The sequence below is a fragment of the Adiantum capillus-veneris genome, chromosome 5 (genome assembly GCF_014529385.1).
Source record: "Adiantum capillus-veneris isolate H3 chromosome 5, ASM1452938v2, whole genome shotgun sequence".
Taxonomy (NCBI): Eukaryota; Viridiplantae; Streptophyta; class Polypodiopsida; order Polypodiales; family Pteridaceae; genus Adiantum; species Adiantum capillus-veneris.
In genome coordinates this window covers 79,728,575-79,742,886 of record NC_140935.1, presented here as the reverse complement: position 1 = coordinate 79,742,886, position 14,312 = coordinate 79,728,575, and positions in this window count along the sequence as shown.

Below are 14,312 nucleotides of genomic sequence, written 5' to 3'. Positions count from 1 at the left end.
TATCTATAGTCCGGGGTGGAAAAGCATCACCCAAAGTTCAGAGCGCCCATATGCCAAAACTAGTTTTCCATACAAATGGGCGGTAAAAACGATATCCTAATATTTATAAACAAACATACACATGTACGGGGTCAAAACACCTCGTACATGGGGATAATCGACTCATCCATGGCTGAAAAGCCATCATTCCTCATCACCTAAAGTAAAAATATTTGAAGGAATCAAAGGTGTCTTGAGACAAGCTGTCTTAAGGATGATCAACCATTTCTTTCCTAACTCAATCAGGCTAACCTAACCAATTCTTTCCTATATTACAGACAATTGCACGTTGGTTTCTTGGAAGATACCCTTCTAATTTTTGGCCAATTTTATCCTTTCCTAAGTCCTTATCCACTCTTTAATGGATGCATTGTTATCACTTAAAAAAGAATTTGAATTAATTATAGCTTAAATTATAACAAGACCCACCTAGAATTGGTCAGGTATCTGCTAAAGCTTTGGGCCACGAACACTCTCGCCCGTAGGCCTACTACTTGGATTGGCCTCATGATCGTGTGAGGCCCTAGATCTCTTTATAATACTATCATCTTCTTCAATTGAGTGGTTCACCCTGGTCCTCTTAGGAGCAATGAATTTAATCCTTATAATAAGAAAATCTAATCATGAGGTAAATTATCAAAACCTGATTTTACCATTCCATAACGTACTTCCATGACTTATCCTAATTTCTAGACCCTTGGGATAATTTAACTGGTTATAGAAGATTCTTGTGGTTTAATATCATTCTTGTAATTCTTTATACCTTAGTTTAGCCTTAAGAGTTCATGACTAATTTTTGAAAACCTGCTAGCCTTTTTCTTTAAAAAAAAGTAGTCAGAATTAGTAACTTCTCGACATAGTAATTTCTAAAATGTTTATATATGTAAGATATTTTTATATGAGCTTTCTTATAGGGTTTTAAGCTCTAATAATTATCTTATAATGTTACAAGACATTTTTCTATTTTTTTCATTTTAATAAACTTCAAAAATGACTCATTTATGTCTTGATATTTACTATAGTAATTATCTCATAAATATATATTTATCTCAACTTTCTAACAATGTATTATACCTCTATTAATTATCTCAAACACTTCTAAATGGATCTACTATTTATCCCAATTAATTTTTAGCCAAAAAAGGATTTTTAGATCAAGATACTTATTAAATCTAATTAACTAATTATGAGCTAATTATCACAAGTTACTAACACTTAGATCTTTCTTTGATAATTATCTTACTAAGTTTTAAACATGTTTGCTAATTATCTTGATTACTTTTTAGTAAAAAATAGGATTTTCACGTCAATAATAACTACTACAACTAATAAAATATTTATGATCTAATTATCTCAAGTTCTTAACACTTAAATATTTCTCCAAAAATATCTCATTAATTTCTAAATATGTTTACTAATTATCTTGGTTAATTTTAAGCCCAAAACAAGAATTTTAGATCAAGGTAATTACAAACGCTAATTAACTATTTATGAGCTAACTATCTCGAATTATCAACAATTAGATCTTTCGGTGATAAACATCTCATTAACTTTTTAAAATGTTTGCTAATTATCTTATTAAGTTTTAATTAAAAAAATAAAAAATTTAAACTAAGATAATTAACAATACTAATATACTCTTTACAAATTGATTATCTCGAGTTACTAACACTTAGATCTTTCTCTTATAAATATCTCATTAACTTTTGGACATGTTTGCTAATTGTCTTGATTCAATTTTAGTAAAAAATAGGGTTTTTAAGACAAGATAATTAATAAAATTAATAAACTAATTATGTCCTATTATCATTGGTTCCTAACATCATAATCTATCCTTGATAATTATTTTGTGAATTAATAAGCTATGTTTTTTATTTTCTCATCAATTTTAAGCTTAAATATAAATTTTCTTAATTAAATACTAAAATTAATTGAAATATTATGACATAATTCTCACAACTTTTTATCGTTGTGCACCCGCTTTGAAAATTAATTTGTAATTAATTAAGCTTAATTACTATATTTCTCCTTAATTAAGATCAAAATTAATCAATTTCAATCCTAATGTAGGTCAATAATTAATTAGATTACTAATCATAAGGAAAGATTAAGTAATCAACGTTCTAGTAATATATAAGATAATTAATAATAGAGAAAGGTCTAATTTCTATAATTAATAAGATAATTAAAAATTATAGACATAAATTATTGCTTTTTACTAATTAACCAAGATTAGCACTAGTTACCTCGCTTAACCATAAGATTTTTTGCTCTCTTAGTGATTTTCGTGAAGGAACTCTATAAGCACGAAAGATTTTTGGCCAGGATTCCAAGTTTGAGAGAAATTGTGAAGCTTAAAGCCCTCTTTATAGTTTTTCCTACAGTTTCTTGCAGGTCAAGCAGTCCCCCAGCTCTAGCTACCACTACATGCTGCTAAATCTATCTTTGGTAGGTCCATGATGGCCCTTCCCAGCACCTGCCCGCTTTAAATTTGAACGTTACTAATTTTCAAACCCATTTTTTGCTTTATTGATAAATATCTCAAAAATATCTAGTAGGTTATGATAAAACTCTTGTGCTTTAATGATTACTAAAAGCTTTCAATAATTTTTGTTAATTAAAATAACTATGAAAATTTCTTTAGCCAATAGCGGGGTCAGCTTTTACCCGAGTTCAGATCTGAAAATTCCTAGCTATAGTATTGTCGTGCTTAAGATTCCAAAAATACCAACCTTTGCTATAATTGGGCAAGTTATCATTGATTTTTCAAAATCAAACCTTTTTAAATAGGCTTTGTACATTTTACCTTAGTTACAGCAACTAGAAATCTTACACCTCATGATGCTTCACATTTGTACAGGTTTGTATTAACATAGGCCACTTGGACCACTATAGCCTTCAAGTGGGAGATTGTAAGGGCGCAAGCCATACTGGCCGAGCATCGGGCGTCGCCCATCTTTTATTTGACCTTATTCTTTAATACATTAAAACAATAAGGGGTTGTGGATGTGTTATCCACAACAGCACCACCCACACTACTGCACTTACACTCCTGTACACGCACTCACACTGCGCATGCATCCACTCACCTCATAGAGTGTGTTATTGACCCCACGACACACCGCTCATGACGTCCTTCCTACCAAGAACAAGATGCCATAAGCTCACCATGTCTCACCTCCACATGGTTAGTAGTAGTACCATCACAAACCTAAATTTTTGTCACAGGAACAAAAATATTGTACCAAACAATTTTTGAAGGTAGAGGCCTGTAAAAATAGAGCGTTGGCAGAAAAGAGCAAGAGCACACAATCATTAGCCTATGACTAGTTTTGTGAGGATTTAGAGGCATTTCCCTTGTGATAGTTATATAGAAGAGGTGGAGACTGAAAAACCTTTGTGGCCACCTTTTCAACCTCATAATATCAAAGCTTTAGATCGCCAAAAATGGCATTGAAAAGAATAACTTCCACACACTCTCTCCATTTGTCTCACAGACGTCTACATCTTCTCCCTCCTATTTTGTATATAGAGATGGAGAGTATATATGTATATATAGACACCTCTATCATTCTATTTGGACAATAACTCTATCAAGTAGCAGAATTACCAACTTTACAGTAAATCCATTGCTCCCCCTAACTTGTTGGAATTAGGGTTGCAGGAAAACACACACAGCTTGGAGAAAATGAAGGAAGCTCAAGGCACACAACAGAGAGTGTATTAATTAGTGTGCAATGGAAAGATAGATTGCCCTAGAGTGATGGTCATATATACAATGCACGAGGGGGAAAACCTTCTAAAGAGGGAAAAAATGCTCCGGCAGTCCTGGTGTGTTCACATACATCACTATCACATGTATATGGTAAGAAATCACCCTTGGAGTGATGCGGTGAACAAGAGCTGGCACATGAGTAAAGGGAAGTGCCATGCCCTAAGGACATGATCAGTCCACAAAGGGGAGAAAGCCCAAAGCTTTGCAAAAAGCTTTGAGCTTATCACGTGACAATGCCTTTGTGAAAAGATCTTCAAGGTTGTCCTATGTTGGTACATAAGCCAAGCTGATCTCTCCTACTAAGAGCCTCTCCCTGACATAGTGGTAATGCACCTCAATGTTCTTTCTGCGAGCATGTAAAGTTGGGTTCCCTCGCAACTGCCAAAGCACTCTAACTGTCAGTGTAGATAGTGTTGGCAGTGTACTGTTCAACACCCAAATCATCCATAAGGCGTCTGAGCCATACACACTCAACCGTAGCTGTGAAGACTACCCTGTACTCAGCCTCACAACTCAAAGTGGCCACAGTAGGTTTCTTCTTACTCAACCATGATATGCATGAATTGCCAAGCATGAAACAAAAACCACTTGTGGACACTCACATGTCAAAACAACCAGCCCAATCTGAGTCTGAAAAAGCATGTAAGTCTGGCGGCAATGATCCCCCCTTGGGATATAACAAGCCAAGATGTAAAGTGCCACTAAGGTAGCAAAAAATCCTCTTGACAATCTGTCAATGGTTAGACCCTGGGCCATGCATAAATTTGTTGACCTGTGAGATTGCAAATTGAATATCCGGCCTCGTGTTGCATACATAAATGAGGCATCCAACAACAGTTTGGTAAAGAGTGACATCAGCAAGATCGCAAGCATCATGTAGACTCAACTTCAAACATGTTTCCATAGGAGTGGCAATAGGTTTTCAATCCACAAGTCCAAACTTACATAGCAATGTCTCTATGTAACTTTTCTAACACAAGGCAATACCACCATCACACTGCTTAAACTGTATACCCAAGTAATAATGCAACAATCCCAAATCTTTCATCTTGAAAGTAGCATTCAAATCAGCCTTGAATTCATCAATATGTCTCTTATTTGGTCCAGTGATCAACAAATCGTCTACATAAAGAACCACAATAAGAAGTACATCACCCTCACGCTTTACATACAATGTGCTTTCTATTGGACTATTACGAAAGCCTTGTTTGACCAAATGACTGTCAACTTTCTCATACCAAGCATGAGGAGATTGCTTCAACCCATACAAAGCCTTCTTACATCTACACACTTTGTCCTCTTGTCCTTTCTTGACAAAACCCCGAGGATGCGTTACATAAACTTCCTCAAATATGTCACCATTCAAAAAAGCAGTAACAATGTCTGATTGATATACATCCCAACCAAAATGAGCTGACAATGCACATAGAAAACGCATAGTGGTCATACGATAAGTGGGAACAAAAGTCTCTTCATAATCTATACCTTTATGGTGTGCATAACCCTTTGCAACAAGTCGAGCCTTATGGAAATCGATCTCTCCGGCTTGCAGTTTACTTGTAAACCTACTTCGTACCAATGGCCTTTTTGCCATGAGGCAAATCACATAAACTCCATGTGTCATTTTTTATAAGTGCATCATATTCTGATTGCATGGCAATTTTTTGAATTTTGTCATCAAAAGACAGAGTCTCCTCAACATCATGTAATCTAGACACAGCCAAAGCATAACAATCTGATGCATAAGATGCATGGCGAGAGCCTGAACGAGTACGACTAGACAAAGGTGCATCCAATTTACTGTCACGCAAAGTGTGCACCAGCCATTTTGGCATACCTCTAGCCTGCTCATTTTCATCCCTTTCCTCATCAAGTACATCATGTACATCTGCATCAGTAATAAGCTGATCTGCAACATTCTGAGAAACCCCCATATTGTGTACATTTGCCTCATTGGAGTTTACATTCGTATTTCCACCACTAAAGAGAGGCAACAAAGTGTCATAAATGTCCTGTGACCTTACATTACTATCTCTAGTACATGACCGCAAGGGCTGAACAGAATCTTCCACAAACACTACATCCCGTGAAACTAGAATACACTTTGTTTGCGGATGATACATGTAACCTTTGCTTTCAACACTATAACCAACAAAAATACATTTGACAGCCTTATGATCCAATTTTCTATGCTCTGTTTGTGGCACCAAAGCACATGCCAATAGAAGGCTTTCTATCATGCCATGCTTCATATGGAGTAATAGACTCCAAAGCTTTCGTAGGACACCTCTTTAGTACATAAGTGGCACACATGATGGCCTCAAGCCAAAAAGAATGCGGCAAAGCTTGACTTTTGACCATACATCATGCCATTTTCATAAGTGACGTGTTTTTCCTCTCAGCAACACCATTTTGTTGAGGTGTATAAGACACTGTACATTGGTGTTTTATCCCACGACTAGCCAGAAATGCATTAAATTCATGAGACATATACTCCCCCCCTCGATCGGAACGGAGGTTGTCCATAGTACGTTTCGAAACATTTTCAGCCATAGCCAGAAATTGTTTGAAGCACATAAAAACTTCGGACTTCGCTTTAAGCAGAAATACCCATGCACGCTTTGTTACCATATACATGTGGTAGTGATGTGTGTGAACACACTAGGACTGTCGAGGCATTTTTCCCCTCTTTAGGAGGTTTTTTTCCCCGAGCATTGTATATACACCCATCACTCTAGGGCTATCTATCTTTCCATTGCATACTAAGTAACACACTCTCTATTGTGTTCCTTGAGCTTCCTTCGTCTTCTCCAAACTGTCTGCATTTTTCTGCAACCCTAATTCCAATAATTGGTATTAGAGTAGGTTGCATCCTCCCGGGCTTAATCGCCAGTTGCTCCAGCACACACTCGCTCACTTTCTCCGATTTCAGTGAGATTTGCCAAGCGTTCGTAGGTCGACAAAATTTTCGGGAGAGCTCTTAGAGCTTAGCCTGCTCAGATTTTTTATTCGGGCTCGTTTCGGCCTCCGTTTCCACTATAGGCAGTACTGCACAGGCTATTTTATCATTTTGTGCATAATTTCTATTAGTGACGTTTTTTGCATAACAGGTGCCTCATAGTCTTCTACGGTTTGTGCTATACAACACACGTTGTTCCTGCTCAGTTTCTCCTATTTTCGAGCAATTTTACATTAGGTGCAGCATTGACCATGGCTAACAACAACACAGATGTGTTCAAGATGTTTGTTGTTGAGGACAGGTTGGATGGGGACAACTACCCTATGTGGACTTATATGATGCAACATGTTCTTGTGTCAAAAGGGCGTCTGGAACATTGTGTAGGACATTGACGTACGTCCTGGTTCTGAGGATGTAGGCGATGTTGAGGATGTTGCGGGTCTTGCTGCAAGGATTGTTGCTATTAGAGTTGTTTTGCCTACGGTAGAACAAGCTCGTTGGAATGTAAAGGACCATTATTCCTCGCATTCATTCAGCAAAATCTGCAAAACAGGCTTGGGATATTTTGGAAAGTCTTTATACAAGTCGCAATGAGGCTAAAATTGCTTTGTTGCATAACGAGCTGGAGTCAAAGATTATGCATGAGGAAGATGATATGGACACTTTCCTTGCTAGTGTCAAGGATATCAATTAGCAGCTTATTTCTGCAGGTGAAGTCATTTCAGACAGTTCCCTTGTGCAGACTGTTCTTGATGCCTTACCAGATTCTTACAAGACTTTTTCAAGGACTTGGAGACTTATGACCCAAGGAAGTCCAGAAGTTGCCAAGTTTGATGCATTATGTACATTGTTGTTGCAAGAGTCACTTTCCAGAAAAAACAGGACTAGACAGCGTGCAGTTGAACAGACTTTTATTGCTTTTCAAAGAAAGGGTGGTAACAACAATGCAGCCACTTTTTATGGTTCTATTGCGAGTGGCAAAACTTCTGTTCCCAATGCTTCAGTTGGCAGCACTTCGTCTGGCAATTCTGGTGATAAGGGAAAAAAGAAGATGCGTTTCGTTGCCATTCTTGTAAAGTTAATGATCACTTTATCAAGTCGTGTCCTCAGTCGTGTCTTGATCACTGCAAATGCTGGTTCCACTACAAATGCATCCATTGTTGTTGATGTTGATGTTGATGCAGAATGGGCTTTTAGCGCAGAGTGCACTTACAATCCTATTATCCATGATGCATGCTTGTCAGTTGTGCTGCAAATTCACATGTGTGGTATTTCGACAGTGGTGCTACAAAGCACATTACCTCACATCATGAATTGTCTACCTCTCTCGAGTCTATCCCTCATGGGAATTCAGTCACTTATGCCAACAATGCCTCTTCTCCGGTTCAGAAAGTTGGAAAGATTGTGCTTACAGCTGCAAATGACAGTTCCTTCACACTTGTTGATGCACTTTATGTGCCTAGGATCAAGAAAAATCTCTTGTCTGTATCCGCACTTGCTAGACTTGGACTTGTAGTCAAATTTGTGGATGACAGATGTACAATTCATGATCTCAGTTTTGGTGATGAAATTGTTGCATCTGGCCTTTTGTGCCGTGGACTGTATAAGCTTACTTTGTATGACAAGTGTGGACAAAATTTTGCAAATGTTGTTGCAGATTCAAGGGCTATTTCAGATGCAAAACTTTGGCATACACGTTTTTGTCATCTGAATTTTGCCAGTTTGCTGCGTTTGCAGAAATCTGATATGGTTGCTTCTTTGCCGCCTCTTGAAGCACCTGTCAAACATATTTGTGAAGGCTGTATTTTGGGTAAGATGCAATGTTCAAAGTTTCCAAAGGATGGTTCAGTTCGGGCCACATGCAGGTTGCAGCTTGTGCATAGTGATGTTTGTGGGCCCATGCAAACTCCGTCCTTGGACAATTACATGTACTTCGTGACTTTCATTGATGATTACTGCAGGCATGCATGGGTATTTCCTCTTAAATCGAAGTCTGAAGTTTTTATGTGCTTCAAACAATTTCTGGCTATGGCTGAAAATGTCTCGAAATGTACTATGGGTACCCTCTGTTCCGATCGAGGGGGGGAGTATATGTCTCATGAATTTAATGCATTTCTGGCTAGTCGTGGGATAAAACACCAATGTACAGTGCCTTATACACCTCAGCAAAATGGTTGCTGAGAGGAAAAACAAGTCACTGACAAAAATGGCACGATGTATGGTCAAAAGTCAAGCTTTGCCGCATTCTTTTTGGCTTGAGTCCATCATGTGTGCCACTTATGTACTTAACAGGTGTCCTACAAAAGCTTTGCAGTCTATTACTCCATATTAAGCATGGCATGATAGAAAGCCTTCTATTCAGCATATGCGTGTTTTTGGCTGTTTGGCATATGCTTTCATGCCACAAACACAGTGCAGAAAATTGGATGATAAGGCTATCAAATGTAATTTTGTTGGTTATAGTGCTGAAAGAAAATGTTACAGGTTATATCATCCTCAAAAAAGCGTATTCTAGTTTCATGGGATGTAATGTTTTTGGAAGATTCTGTTCAGCCCTTGCTGTCATGTACTAGAGACATTAATGTAAGCTCACAGGACATTTATGACACTTCGTTGCCTCTTTTCAGTGGTGGAAATACGAATGTAATTTCCAATGAGGCAAATGTACAACCTATGGGGGTTTCTGAAAATGCTACAGATCAGCCTATTACTGACATGATGTACCTGATGAGGAAAGGGTTGAAAATGAGCAGGCTAGAGGTATGCCAAAATGGCTGGTGTACACTTTGCGTGACAGTAAATTGGATGTACCTTTGTCTAGTCGTACTCGTCCAGGTTCTCGCCATGCATCTTATGCATCAAATTGTTATGCTTCGGCTGTGTCTAGCTTACATGATGTTGAGGAGCCTCTGTCTTTTGATGAAGCACAGAATTCAAAAAATTGGATGGCTGCCATGCAATCAGAATATGATGCACTTATAGAAAATGACACATGGACTTTATGTGATTTGCCTCTTGGAAAAAAGGCCATTGGTACGAAGTGGGTTTACAAGTTGAAACACAAGGCGGATGGTGAGATTGATTTCCATCAGGCTCTACTTGTTGCAAAGGGTTATGCACAGCAAAAAGGTATAGATTATGAAGAGACTTTTGTTCCCACTTATCGTATGACCACTATGCGTTTTCTATGTGCATTGTCAGCTCATTTTGGTTGGGATGTATATCAATCAGACATTGTTACTGCTTTCTTGAATGGTGACATATTTGAGCAAATTTATGTAACGCATCCTCGCGGTTTTGTGAAGCAAGGACAAGAGGACAAAGTGCGTAGATGTAAGAAGGCTTTGTATGGGTTGAAGAAATCTCCTCTTGCTTGGTATGAGCAAGTTGACAGTCATTTGGTCAAACAAGGCTTTCGTAACAGTCCAACAGAAAGCACATTGTATGTAAAGCGTGAGGGTGATGTACTTCTCATTGTGGTTCTTTATGTAGACGATTTGCTGATCACTGGACCGAATGAGGGACATATTACTGCATTCAAGGCTGATTTGAATGCTACTTTCAACATGAAAGATTTGGGATTGTTGCATTATTACTTGGGTATACAGTTTAAGCAGTGTGATGGTGGTATTGCCTTGTGTTAGAAAATTTACATAGAGACATTGCTATGTAAGTTTGGACTTGTGGATTGCAAACCTATTGCCACTCCCATGGAAACAGGTTTGAAGTTGAGTCTACATGATGCTAGCGATCCTGCTGATGTCACTCTTTACCAAACTACTATTGGCTGCCTTATTTATGTATGCAACACGAGGCCAGATATTCAGTTTGCAGTCTCACAGGTAAGCAGATTTATGCATAGCCCAGGGTCTAAGCATTGGCAGGTTGCCAAGAGAATTTTCCTCTACCTTAGTGCACCTCTTGGCTTGTTTTATCCCAAGGGGGGATCATTGCCGCCAGACTTACATGCTTTTCCGGACTCACATTGGGTTGGTTGTTTGACGCGCGAGTGTCCACAAGTGGTTTTTGTTTCATGCTTGGCAGTTCATGTAAATCATGGTCGAATCTGTGGCAACTTCGAGTTGTGAGGCAGAGTACAAGGTAGTCTTCACAGCTACGGTTGAGTGTGTATGACTCAGACGCCTTATGGATGATTTGGGTGTTGAACAGTACACTGCCAACACTATCTACACTGACAGTTAGAGTGCTTTGGCAGTTGCGAGGAACCCAGCTTTTCATGCTCGCAGAAAGAACATTGAGGTGCATTACCACTATGTCAAAGAGAGGCTCTCAGCAGGAGAGATCAGCTTGGCTTATGTGCCAACACAAGACAACCTTGCAGATCTTTTCACAAAGGCACTGCCTCGTGAGAAGCTTGAAGCTTTTCGCAAAGCTTTGGGCTTACTCCCCTTTGTGGACTGATCATGTGCTCAGGGCATGGCACTTTTCTTTACTCATGTGCCAGCTCTTGTTCACCGCATCACTCCAGGGGGGATTTGTTACCATATACATGTGGTGGTGATGTGTGTGAACACACTGAGACCTCGGGGGCATTTTTTCCCTCTTTAGGAGGGTTTTTTCCCCCGTGCATTGTATATACGCCCATCACTCTAGGGCTATCTATCTTTCCATTGCATACTAAGTAACACACTCTCTGTTGTGTGCCCTGAGCTTCCTTCGTCTTCTCCAAGCTGTGTGTGTTTCTCTGCAACCCTAATTCCAATACGCTTGGAGTAATCATCAATGAAAGTCACGAAGTACAGGTAATTGCCCAAGGACGGAGTTTGCATGGGCCCACAAACATCACTATGCACAAGCTGCAACCTGCATGTGGCCCTAAATGAACCATCCTTTGGAAACTTCGAATGGTGCATCTTACCCAAAATACAGCCTTCACAACATGTTTAACAGGTGGTTCAAGAGGCAGCAAAGAAGCAACCATATCAGATTTTTGCAAATGCAACAAACTGGCCAAATTTAGATGACTAAAACATGCATGCCAAAGTTTTGCATCTAAAATAGTCCTTGAATCTGCAACTGCATTTGCAAAATTTTATCCACACTTGTCATACAAAGTGAGCTTATACAACCGACGCCACAAAAGCCCAGATGTAACAATTTCATCACCAAAACTGAGATCATGAATTGTACATCTGCCATCCGTAAATTTGACTACAAGTCCAAGTCGAGCAAGTGCAGATACAGACAAAAGATTCTTCTTGATCCCACATATATAAAGTGCATCAACAAGTGTGAAAGAACTGCCATTTGCAGCAATAAGCACAATCTTTCCAACTCCGTGAACCAAATCAGAGGCATTGTTGGCACAAGTGATTGAATTTTCATGAGGGACAGACTCGAGAGATGTGAACAATTCAGGATGTGAGGTAATGTGCTTTGTGGCACCATTGTCAAAATACCACATGTAAATCTGTAGCAACTGACATGCATGCATCATGGACAACAGAATTGTAAGTGCACTCTGCACTAAAAGCCCATTCTGCATCAACATCAGCATCATAGTCTCTTTTCACAGAAGACTCAACAATGGTTACATTCGTAGTGGAACCAGCATTTGTCGTGGAACCACCCTCTTTCTTCTTAGCCTCTTTGGCCTTCAACTTAGGACATTGCTTGATCAAGTGATCATTAGCTTTACAATAATGGCAACACATCTTTTTTTTGCCCTTAGCACCAAAATTTCCAGACGAATGGCTGCCAGCAGAAGCATTAGGAACAAAAAATTTGCTACTCGCAGCAAAAGCATCAGAAGTGGTTGCATTGTTGTTACCACCCTTTCTTTGAGAAGCAATAAAAGCTTGTTCAACTGCACGCTGCCTAGTCCTTTTTTTCTAGAAAGTGACTCTTGCAACAGCAATGCGCATAATGAATCAAACTTGACAACTTCAAGATTTCGTTGGGTCATAAGTCTCCAAGCACTAGCAAGTCTGGTAAGAATATGGTAAGGCATCCAGAACAGTCTGCCCAAGGGAACTGTCTAAAATGACTTCACATGGAGAAATAAGTTGCCCATTGATATCCTTGACACCAGCAAGGAAAGTGTCTATATATCATCTTCCTCATGCATAATCTTCGATTCCAAATCTTTACGTAGCAAAGCAATTTTTGCCTCATTGCGGCTTGCATAAAGACTCCCAAGCCTGTTTTGCAGATTTCGTTGAACGAATGTGAGGAGTAATGGTGCGCTTTACAGACAACGCAATCAACGAATGAGTCTGCGCATCCTTTACATCCCAACGAGCTTGTTCTGCCGTAGGTAAAACAACTCTAATAGCAGCAATCCTTGCAGCAAGACCTGCAACATCCTCAACATCGCCTACATCCTCAGAACCAGGACGTACATCAATGCCCTGCATAATATTCCAAACGCCCTTTGACACAAGAACATGTTGCATCATGTAAGCCCACATAGGGTAATTGTCCCCATCCAATCTGTCCTCAGCAACGAACATCTTGAATACATCTGTGTTGTTCTCAACCATGATAAATGTTGCACCTGATGTGAAAACTACCCGAATAGAGGAGAAACGAAGTGGGAACAACACGTGCTATATAGCACAAATCGTAGAAGACTATAAGAGACCTGTTATGCAAAAAACGACACTTATAGAAATTCTGCACAAAATGACGAAATAGCCTATGCAGTACTGCCTGTAGTGGAAATGGAGGCCGAAATGAGCCCGAATAAAAATTCCGAGTAAACTAAGCTCTTTAAACTCTCCCGAAATTTTTGTCGACCTGCAAACGTTTGCCAAAGCTCACTGAAATCGAAGAAAGTGCGCAAACGTGTGATGGCTCTAATACCAATTGTTGGATGGTTGCAAGAAAACACACATAGCTTGGAGAAGACGAAGGAAGCTCAAGGCACACAATAAAGAGTGTATTACTTAGTGTGCGATGGAAAGATAGATCGCCCTAGAGTGATGGGCGTATATACAATGCACTGGAAAAAAACTCCTAAAGAGGGAAAAAAACGCCCTGCCGGTCCTAGTGTGTTCACACACATCACTACCACATGTATATGGTAACATAACTCACCAATCTTGAAAGAAAAGAGCAAAATTAGCACAACTATGGCTGCTTGATCGGTCAAAGTGGGATGAACTGGCCATAAACTAGCCACTAGAGATTATGTGAGTCATATCCACAAGAAGTAACTGCGAAAGGAGTAGCATAAGTATGATTGTGGTTGCTTGACCATTTGAAGTGGGATGGAGAGGCCATAAACAAGAGATAAGGGAAGTCCTTGACACACAAAATAACTACTAACTTCAGTGATTTGTTTGTTGTTTCGAAAATAGTCATCTTCAGTTTGTAAGATTGTGGATTTACTAGGTGGTCCAAAGTTTGCATCGGATGATTATAAGATTAGATGCATTATTACATATATGTTGGCTATCCACTTGATCACTTGGCCCGCGGCGGGCAGGGGGGGGGGGGATCGATCATGAATTTAAATTTACATCCTAAATTAGCTACTAACTATGCTTCCTTGTTGATTTGTAATTGGTTCTTTAC